The sequence below is a fragment of the Octopus sinensis genome, linkage group LG16, assembly GCF_006345805.1.
Source record: "Octopus sinensis linkage group LG16, ASM634580v1, whole genome shotgun sequence".
Lineage (NCBI taxonomy): Eukaryota > Metazoa > Mollusca > Cephalopoda > Octopoda > Octopodidae > Octopus > Octopus sinensis.
Genome location: NC_043012.1, coordinates 52,786,460 through 52,798,360, shown reverse-complemented (window position 1 = coordinate 52,798,360; position 11,901 = coordinate 52,786,460). Strand labels below are relative to the sequence as shown.

General features: G+C 37.6%; 1 long non-coding RNA gene across 1 annotated transcript in view; it reads left to right on the top strand.

Moving 5' to 3' along the window:
• The window catches only part of LOC118766464, a 16,037-nt gene extending 8,418 nt beyond the window's left edge, over positions 1–7,619 (top strand). Inside the window, exons 2-3 of the long non-coding RNA XR_005002397.1 lie at positions 1,780–1,788; positions 7,609–7,619. This is a non-coding gene — a long non-coding RNA (uncharacterized LOC118766464). The remainder of the gene's footprint in view (positions 1–1,779; positions 1,789–7,608) is intronic.
• Positions 7,620–11,901: the final 4,282 nt, after the last annotated feature.

The following is an 11,901-nucleotide window of genomic DNA, read 5'->3' as shown; positions in this document are numbered from 1 at the left end:
TTGAACTCAGAACGTAAAGACAGACGAAATACCTATTTCTTTACTGCCCCCAAGGGGCTACACACAGAGGGGACAAAAAAGGTAAGACAAATGGATTCAGTCGATTATATCGACCCCAGTGCGTAACTGGTACTTATTTAATCGACCCCGAAAGGATGAAAGGTAAAGTCGATCTCGGCGGAAATTGAACTCAGAACGTAAAGACGAAATATCGCTAAGCATTTCGCTAACGTTTCTGCCAGCTCGAGAAAGAACAAACAACAACAACAACAACAACCACATTTTCTTTATATTGTGAGTTGGAGTAAATTACTGCTTTCTCTAGCGGACAGGTATCCACCACCGAAGATGAGCACGAAGAGCTCGAAACCGTATGGTCTGGTGGTTTCGAGGCTGGAATATTGTTTATTTCCCTGCTTGCAATTTATATCGGGTGCGAGTTGCATCGAATAACCAGCTGATTAATCAACATCCCTCCTGGGGTTAAAATGTTAGTAAAGTCGGTTCTTACAGAGCAGCCACGTTTAAGTGGCAATAACCACTACTTCTCATTATAGTTACAGCTTTCATCTCTTATAGAGCTTTTCTAACTAGCAACTTTGTTTGTTTCCTTTGCTAATTCAAAAAAGGTTCAGCGTGACAAAGAATGTGACAAGGCCGGTCCTTTAAAATACGGATATTACTTATTTTGAAAGTTGAGTGGATTGGAGCAACGTGAAATAAAGTGTCTTGCTCAAGGACCGAAAGGCCTGCAGGAAATCGAACTCACGTTCATACAATCGTGAGCCGAATAGCCTTAGCCACGCAGTCACGTAACTTCACAACAGGAAATGAAGTGTTTTGCTCAAATACACATTACACAGCCGGTTCAGAAATAGAATTCACGATCTTGCGATCATAAATACAACACCCCAACCGCTAGGGGTCACTAAGCACTTCTTAAAATCCTGGTCACGAGCCTTTGTTAGACATAATTATGGCAACTTTTGGGTTGTCCGGAAAGTTCTTGCCGATTTTTAAAGGAAAGAAAACGGTCAACTTGCCGTTACATTTTTAATCAACCAAATATGAATCATTTTGTTGCGCAATGTGTCTCCATCTTTCCTTTAACTTGAAAATACCCTCTTCCCAGAATTCAGGTGGTTTCATGGCAAAGAATTCATCAAGGTATCTTTTTACGTCATCCAAGGAATTGAAATTTTTACCATTAAGACTATTCTGCAGAGACCTGAATAAGTGGAAATCCGAAGGAGCAATACCTGGTGAATATGGAGGGTGAGGTAACACATCACAGTCGAACTGCAGCAATTTTTGTCTGGTTCCTAAAGCATCAAGTGCCGAAAATGAACTTTCTTATCTTCCATTTTAAAAGGTTACAGAATTGACACAGGTTATAGGAACATAAACCTTCTTCCACGAAAAGATAGCTTAAACTGTGCTCTAAATGGAGGTGTAGTCAAATCCTATTTTATGAACTCAACCATGTTCTAAAATAAGTCGAAAGGTAAGCTACTCTAAATCGGCACGAACTTTCCGGACAACCCAATAGAATCGGTAGATGGCCAGGTAGAATAACCTTTGGTACTTAGTTAAGTCTGTTTATGTTCAAATCGTGCCTGTGTCAACTTTCCTTTCCGATAAAATAAGTGCAAGTCATGGAAAAGAAGAAGACGTGGGAGGAGGAGAAGTAAGAGGAGAGGAAAAATTGTAAAAGGAAATTACGAAGATAAAGAACAAGAAGAAGGTGGAGGTGAGAAGAAACTGAAGAATTAAAAACAGGAAAAAAATGTAAAATAATAATAATAATAATAATAATAATAATTAAATAAAATATAAAGACAGCTGTAAAAAAGTAAAATAAATACGAAAAGAAAGAGAGGAAGGTAATGTGAAAAATTAGAGAGAAAAGAAAATGTTAGGAGATAAGAGGGGGGGGGAGAAGAAAAAAGGATGTATGATTATAAGCACTAGTAAAAGAGTAGGTATTGATGATGATGATGATGATGATGATGATGATAACGTTGGTTTGGGTGAGAGTGATGACGTTGGTGACGATGATGAGGGTGTTGAAGGTGATGATGATGTTGATGATGATGGTAGTATTGGTGATGATGATAAGGTTTGTTGAAGGTGGTGATGATGATAGAGATGAAGGAGTGGGTGGTGCGAGAATAATATCATGATACTCAAAGAGCAAAAACAAACAAAAGAAAAGCAGAAAAACCTAAAACAAAAAACAAAAACCAACAAAAAAGAAGAAAAAAAAGAAGAAAAAAAGAAAGAAGAAAAAAAAATCACGTGAAGTATTAATTGGAATACTTTTTTAGAATTTTTTCTTAAAAAAAATGAGAGATGATGTAGAAGGAGGTGATGGAGATGTGTGAAAGTGTAGTGTTACATCATAGCACAGAGAAGGAGAGTGAGAGGCAGTGAGAAAGAGAGAGAGAGAGAGAGTGAAAAATGTGAGGGACAAAAGTAAGATGCGATTCATATATGAAAGCGTAAGATTACATCTAATATATGTATAGATAGATAGATAGATAGATAGATAGAGGGAGAGGGAGAAAGGGGAGAGAGACAGACAGATAGAGGCAATGGGGCTGAAGGAAGAGGTGTCAGAAAATCTAGAGTGGGTGAATGGCAGAGAGAGAAAGAGAGAGAGAGAAAGTGAGAAGAGAGAGAAAGTGAGAAGAGAGAGAGTGAGAGCGAAAGAGAGAAAGAGGTGAAGATAAAGGAAGGAATAAAAATAAACTGTGACAAGATTAAAAATCTGATGGAATAATAAGACAAGGAGAGAGCAAGTAAGAGAGTGAATAAGAGAGTGAGTAAGAGAGAATGAGAGAGAGAGAGAGAGAGAGAGAGAGAGAGAGGGTGCGAGAGGGGGAAGCTGAGGAAACTGTGAAACATGCGTAAAAAAAGAACAACAACAAAAGGCTGTATAATGTCAGGTGCAGTTTGCAAATAACATCTTCAGCAATAACAATATCAACAACAACAACAACAACAAAAGCAACAACAAAAGCACTAGCAACAGCATCTAAGAAATAACAACTGTAACAGTTAACTCTAATAGCAATAAAACAACAACAGCAGCAACAAAAATATCCAAAATAAACAAATAACAAAACAAAAAAGCAAGAACAAAGTAAGACTACAATCACCACCACCATCACCAACGAGTGCAGCAGCAATCACAACAACAATAACATCTGCAACAATATCAGCGGTTACAAACGTAGACCTATGATCAAACACTTTCTAAACGTATGCCTTTTTTTTCACCACGTATTATAAAATGGATCTCCGTTGGTTTCGACGATGGATGTCCTATGTTCGATCAACAAAACTACTTAATTATTAAATCAGGATATAAAGGGGCTGAGTATTCTACAGGCATGTGTACTCTTAATATAATCCTCAAGTAGAATTAGGACGTCGTAGTGTATGACAAACCTGCCTCTTTGAATTATAGGTCGGATCTAACAACCAATAGGTTTCCATTCGTGTTTCGGTCAATTCAGTCCGGTTCCTAAGTTTTGGGTGACCCTATGACACTTATCCGACAATCCATGAAAGGGGATTGAACCTGGAGCTTCATTATTCCAACGCGAACTTCTGAATCACTCAGTCCAAATATAGTTTAATAGTGTAGGAGTGGCTGTGTGGTAAGTAGCTAGCTTACCAACCACATGGTCTCATGTAGTCCCACTGCGTGGCACCTTCGACAAGTGTCTTCTACTATAGCCTCGGCTGACCAAAGCTTTATGAGTGCATTTGGTAGACGGAAACTGAAAGAAGCCCGTCGTATATATGTATGTGTGTATATGTTTGTGTATCTGTGCTTGTCTCCCCACCCAGCATCGCTTGAAAACCGATGCTGGTGTGTTTACGTCCCCGTAACTTAGCGGTTCGGCAAAAGAAACCGATAGAATAAGTACTAGGCTTACAAAGAATAAGTCCTGGGGTCGATTTGCTCGACTAAAGGCGATGCTCCAGTATGGCCGCAGTCAAATGACTGAAACAAGTAAAAGAGTAAAAGAGTAAGTGTACATGTATGCACAGTTTTAAATAGTGTACTTATGTATGCATGTATGCAGTCCATATATAGTTTAATAGTGTATGTATGTATGACATTATTCAGTTTCCTTTCAAGAAAGATGAGATTTCTAACGCTTTTGCAAATTTTGATGTTATCTAGCCACAGCTCAACCTCAGCTGAGCGAACCGAATTACCAAATGCATTCCCTATGGAATAATTTCTTATTCTTAAGCATATCTACAACGACATTGTCCAATATATACACTTTTTAATGTCAGTACGGTGTTATTTGCGGTAGATTTCTCTGCCCTCGCTAGCAGATCGCTTTTTCGTTAGCTTATAATGTATTTGATATTTTTTCTTTAGCATATAAATATTTATGCAATATGTTTAATCAACAAATTTTATTTCTGTTTTTATAAGTAGCATTGATATCCGATAAAACAAAGAAATACATACATACATACATACATAAATTGTAAAAATGATATAAGACATGATGTCAGATGACATTTAAATTGACAGGTAAATGATTCAGCTATTGACTTGCCAGTGGCTGTGATAATCGTACGTAGACAAGACAATAGTAAATGTTTTTTTTGTTCTATATGTTTCTATTCATTTTTCTCATTCTCTGCTAACTTGAAATTTTATGCTATGATAGTAAAATTATATATATATATATATATATATATATATATATATATATAATATATATATATATATATATATATATATATAAAGTTAATCCAAACATGAAAACACAAAGAGAAAACACAACAACGCGAAGATGTGGAACAAGTATAGTATTATTGGACGCTCAGGAAAGAAGAAAGGAAGGAGGGTTTAACGTTTCGAGCGGAGCTCTTCGTCAGAAACATAGGAAAAGGAAAGATCCAAGGAAGGGAAGACGGAGGAAAAAAATCGCCAACGATACACACGCGGCCACACAAACACGTACACACACATATATATATAATAAATACCAGAAAAAAACATAACAACGTAAGGACGTGGTACATGTAAAGTATTAGCAGACGCTCTTCTTCGGAAACAGAGAAGTCCAATAGAAGTAAAGACGGAGGAAGGAAATCGCCAGCGATTCACATGTGGTTATATTTGAAAAAAATATATATAAGTGGCGCAGGAGTGGCTGTGTGGTAAGTAGGTTGCTTACCAACGACATATATGCGAATATACACTTACTTTTTACTCTTTACTCATTTACTTGATTCAGTCATTTGACTGTGGCCATGCTGGAGTACCGCCCTTAGTCGAGAAAATCGACCCCAGGACTTATTCTTTGTAAGCATAGTACTTATTCTATCGGTCACTTTTGCCGAATCACTAAGTTACGAGGATGTAAACACACCAGCATCGGTTGTCAAGCGATGTTGGGGGGACAAACACAGACACACAAACATATACACACACACATATATATATATATATATACATATATACATATATACGACGGGCTTCTCACAGTTTCTGTCTACCAAATCCACCCACAAAGCTTTGGTCGGCCCGAGGCTATAGTAGAAGACACTTGCCCAAGGTGCCACACACTTGAAATGAACCCGGAACCATGTGATTGGTAAGCAAGCTACTTACCACACAGCCAATCCTACGATTGCGAACAATATTATGAATCACCAGAACTTCAATGCTTTGTTTCGAGACATTTAAAAAATATATCCTGTCACTGGTATCGAAATCTGCTTCCAAATAATGGTTTCAAATTTGGTCACAAGGCCAGCAATTTCTAGGAAGGGATAATAAGTCGATTGCATGGACTCGTGTTCAACGGGTATTTATTTTATCGACCCAGGGAGGATGAAAGGTAAAATCGGCCACGGGGCAGTGTGAACTTCAGAACATAAAGACGAACGAAATGCCGCTAAGCATTTTGCTCGGAGCGATAATTATTCTGTCAGCTCACCGCCATAGTCTGCCTCCACATAATGACGTATATTTTTCTACTCTTGGCACAAAGCACGAAGTGTTTGGGGAGGGGACCAGTCGATTACAATGACCACATTATGCAACTGGTACTTAATTTATCGACTCTGAAAGGATGAAAGGTAAAGTCGACCTCGGCGGAATTTGAACTCAGAACGTAAAGACAGACGAAATACCAACCTATTTCTTTAATACCCACAAGGGGCTAAACGCAGAGAGGACAAACAATGACAGACACACGGAATAAGTCGATTATATCGACCACAGTGCGTAACTGATACTTATTTAATCGACCCCGAAAGGATGAAATGCAAAGTTGACTTCGGCGGAATTTGAACTCAGAACGTAAACACAGACGAAATACCTATTTCTTTATTGCCCACAAGGGGCTAAACACAGAAGGGACAAACAGGAACAGACACACGGATTAAATCGATTGTATCGATCCCAGTGCGTAACTGGTACTTATTTAATCGACCCCGAAAGGATGAAAAACAAAGTCAACCTCGGCGGAATTTGAACTCAGAACGTAGCGGCAGACGAAATACTGCTAAGCATTTCGTCCGGCGTGCTAAAATTTCTGCCAGTTCACCCCAAGAAATGACTGGTACAGAGACAGAGATCACCATCCTACAGAAAGAATGTGTCTAGCTATTACGATTTTTGATGATGGTGTGTTGTTATCTTGGTCATTGTACCCAGTAAGTCCACCCTTGTAGGTGTGATGCCATGAGGTACCATTTTTAATTTTAAGTTTAAACTACGTACAAGGTTATTTGTTGTGTTAATGTCATTTAAGTGCTAAAATGTAACCTCTCCTAGAATTCGTTATCTCGTTCAAACTCAGTTCTTGATTTTCCGTTGATCCGATATAACATTAAAGTCATTATCAGAAAAATGGTAGATGATTTGATGAGGTAATCTGAGCTCATGACAAATAATGGGATGCTAATTTGGATAAGAAATACTCTTCTTGCTTCTGTGTGTGTGTGTGTGTCCCCTTTTCTCATGATCATACAAAAGTAACAATGCCTGGTGTGATTTATTTATTCTCTCCAAATTCTGACACATTTGCATCACATTGAAAAAATAAATTTTCATCAATTCCTAGTACAGTTTACCAACAAACATGTGGCACCCATATGTTGTCCTCATTACTAATGGCACATCCGAAATACATCCGAAATAAGAGTAATAAATCTTCCTAATGTGATGTGTAAAGTTTCTTGGGTACTTTGATATAATAAAATTCCCTCCAAATTTATTATAAACCTGTCAGTATCATTTTTAAACGGACGACGTGTCATATTATGGCATATAAAGGGAGCAGGTGATTATGCAGTACTTACGAATTCCGTAATTCGAAAACGAACCCTGGTAACAAACACCCTTAGGTAGACTTAGCTAAATCAGAAGGGAGAATCTGTATGGTTTTTAAACTTTTACTTGCCTCAGTCATTGGACTGCGACGATGCTGGGGCACCACTTGGAAGGGTTTCGTCTAATAAATCGACCATACCACTTATTTTTTTTAACGTTTGGCACTTATTATATAAACTTTTTTGCTGAACCGTTAGGTTATGGAGAAGTAAACAAACGAACGCCAGTTATTTAGCCATGGGTGAAAACTTAGACACGCACGCACGCACACACGCACACAAACACACATACATATACTCACATACGCACACCACATGCATACATACATACAAACATACATATATACATATATACATACATATATATATACATATATCTCTCTCTATATAAACGGCAGTTTGTCTGTGCGTTTTCTGTGTGTCTGTTTTCTCGTACCCTCACTCTGACCACGGCTTTCAACCGATTCTGATGAAACTTGACACACACATAGCCCAATGTCATAATTCAAAACTAACGCAGCGAAAATTTTGAAAAGTTCCCCCAGTTCTGAAAAAAATCGATAAATTCGACATGGGGTCGAGAATCAGAAACCCAAACCACAGACCGTCTAGGGGACGCAACTCCACCTTTTTTAACTCTCAAAAAAATTTACCATCATTTTTTTTCCATTTTTTTGCTATTTTTTGGCTATAACTCTCTAAAAATGCTTTATAGTTATTTCCCTTACAAACCTGAGCAACGCCGGGCGATACTGCTAGTATATATATATATATATATATATATAAATGTGGCAGGCTTCCGCACATTTTCTGTCTATCAAATTCACTCACAAAGTGCCACGCAGTGGAATTGATCCCGAATTGACATGGTTGCAAAGCAAGCTTCTTAACCAACCAGCCATGCCTACAGATCTAATTTAATTTAATTACAGTTCATCAAAGAACTTTATTATTGAAAGTTATTTATATAGACATGCATTCAAAACAGTTTTACAGTAAATGTATTGGTGACAGCGAAAAATGTATACAGAAGTCACTCTCTCTCTCTGTTACTCTTTTACTTGTTTCAGTCATTTGACTGCAGCCATTCTGAAGCACCGCCTTCAGTCGAGCAAATCGATCCCAGGACTTATTCTTTGTAAGCCTAGTACTTATTCTATCGGTCTCTTTTGCCGAACCGCTAAGTTACGGGGACGTAAACACACCAGCATCGGTTGTCAAGCGATGTTGGAGGGACCAAACACAGACACCGATGGTGGTGTGTTTACGTCCCCGTAACCTAGTGGTTCGGCAAAAGAGACCGATAGGATAAGTACTAGGCTTACAAAGAATAAGTCCTGGGGTCGACTTGCTCGACTAAAGGCGGTGCTTCAGCATGACCGCAAGGTAATGACTGAAACAAATAAAAGATAAAAAGATAAAATCATTTTAACCTTTCCAATGTTATTTCAGCTGACACAAAAAGATTTTATAGGAGTGTTCATGGTTTTTTTTACTTGTTTTCTTTGTTGTAGTTCTTTTTTTTTCTTCTAAAATTCTTGTTTATCGTTTTTGAAATCTGAATAAATTTAACTTCTTTTTAGACAGATGACGATGACCAGATGACGATGGAGTGCCAATTTAAGGAGGTGGGGTGGGGAGGAACGAACCTATTTATCTGACGATTCAATAGTTTTACTGTTCTTGGTCAGTCAGTATAATCAGTATTGTAAAGCAATTAAAATGGTTTGCATGCTTGAATGTAGCGACCAAACTAATTATTTACATAGTACTATACTCTTTACTCTTTTACTCTTTACTCTTCTACTTGTTTCAGTCATTTGACTTTGGCCATGCTGGAGCACCGCCTTTAGTCGAGGAAATCGACCCCAGGACTTATTCTTTCTAAGCCTAGTACTTATTCTATCGGTCTATTTTGCCGAACCGCAAAGTTACGGAGACGTATACACACCAGCATCGGTTGTCAAGCAATGTTGAGGTGACAAACACAGACACACAAACATATACACACATACATACATATATATATATATATATATATATATATATACATACGACGGGCTTCTTTCAGTTTCCGTTTACCAAATCCACTCAAAAGGCTTTGGTCGGCTCGAGGCTATAGTAGAAGACACTTGCCCAGGGTGCCACGCAGTGGGACTGAACCCAGAACCATATTGTTGGTAAGCAAGCTACTTACCACACAGCCATTCCTACGCATATATAGTAAGTATTGACAATATGGAGACTAATCCAGCGTGAGCCAAATGATGTCATCGCGGATACAGTAACACATTGAAAATATCTCATCCAATCTTCCAAGTCACCTTCTTTTTACAGAAGAACTATTCATAGTAATTACAAATTTCCTATTTGTTTCTGTCCAGGAATCAAAAGAAATGACGGGTCTTTTCGGTTTGAACGGCAGTTTTTAACATAATTTCTAGGTAACTAAACACTTTTAAACTTCGTATACTGGTAGAATGTATTTATAAAACATCTTTTTCTCTTGGCTTTATTGAGAAAATTCTATAGTTTGTAAGATATTTGTTGTTTTTTTTCATCAATTTCTGCAATTTCAACCAATCACTGATGTATTTGAGGTAAAAAACATTCTGTGCCGTATGAATATGTCCCTCGTTTAAGAAACAGATTGGGTTTATTTACATTTGTGAAGAAAAAAAAGATACCCTTCCCCCCACCCTTAACCCTAACCCTAACCCTAAAATAGATTGAAATGCAATAGATCGATACTAGGGTCATAATTATGGGTGACAATTTCATATGACACAGCTAGAAAAAAACTGCCGTTCAAACGGAAAAGATCCGAAATGTCTACCATTTTCTTCAATCTTTTGTGACCTGGGCTTCAATATATTGAAATTGACCTAATTTCCATTATATTTCAGACAAATTCAGCGTTGGGTTGCTGAAACAGGAATATCTTTATAGCAAACATTCTGCTCAATGCCACAGATTTGCTCGTCCGTTGCTTGACATTAACCACTTGAGTATATCCCTTTGCGGCTGATAATATGTGCATCTCTGGCCATGAGCAGAAGTGGTGGAGCGAAGTTTGAAGGAACTATTAGCTATTTTTCATACTTTCTAGGGGTAAGCAAATAAGAAATAACAGTTGCTACTGAAGAACAAAAATCGTGTTACACAGTGTTGTTATATTAATTCCATATAGTCAAATAGAATATTTATTCCGTTGACTTCATTCACTTTTATAGTCTGCCATACTATGATAAACATTGCCGTTTATTGAACTTCGCTTCTGTATAATTTATGAACATATTTCTGCCTTTATACACATTAGAGCAATATTACTAAATTGGTGAGGCGGTGAGCTGGTAGAATCGTTAGCACACCGGGCGAAATGCTTAGCGGTATTTCGTCTGCCGCTACGTTCTGAGTTCAAATTCCGCCGAGGTCGACTTTGATTTCATCCTTTTAGAGTCGATTAAATAATTACCAGTTACGCGCTGGGGTCGATACAATCGACTTAATCCGTTTGTCTGTCCTTGTTTGTCCTCTCTGTATATAGCCCCTTGTAGGTAGTAAAGTATTTAGCCCCTTGTAGGTAGTAAAGAAATAGGTATTTCGTCTGCCGCTACGTTCTGAATTCAAATTCCGCCGAGGTTGACCTTTTAGGGTCGATTAAATAATTACCAGTTACGCACTGGGGGTCGATACAATCGACGTAATCCGTTTGTCTGTCCTTGTTTGTCCTCTCTGTGTTTAGCTCCTTGTGGGTAGTAAATAAATAGGTATTTCTTCTGCCGTTACATTCTGAGTTCAAATTCCACCGAGGTCGACTTTGCCTTTCATCCTTTCGGGGTCGATAAATTAAGTATCACTTACGCACTGGGGTCGATGTAATCGACTTAATCCCTTTGTCCGTCCTTGTTTGTCCCCTCTATGTTTAGCCCCTTGTGGGCAATAAAGAAATAAGAAATAAGAATCGTTAGCAAACCGGACAAATTGCTTAGCGGCATTTCGTCCGTTTTTATGTTCTCAGTTCAAATTCCGCCGAGATCGACTTTGATTTCATCATTTTAGGGTCGATAAAATAAGTATCATTCAAATACTGGGGGCAATGTAATTGACTTACCACCACCTCGGTCTTTCAGGCCTTGTACCAAAATTTGAAACCAATATTACTGAATTGGTATAGAGAAATAGTTCTGTTTCTGATTTCATATGTGATATGAGCACGTACACACACAGACACATATACGTATGTATAAGTATGTATATATATATATATATATATATATAATATATATATATATATAATATATATATATATATTATATATATATATATATATATATATAATTGAAGAAAAAACAACAAAAATATCTTACAAACTACAGAATTTTCTCAATAAAGCCAAGAGAAAACGATGTTTTATAAACACATTCTACCAGTATACGAAGTTTAAAAGTGTTTAGTTACGTGGAAATTATTTTAAAAAACTGCCGTTCAAACCGAAAAGATCCTTCGGTTACGTTTACA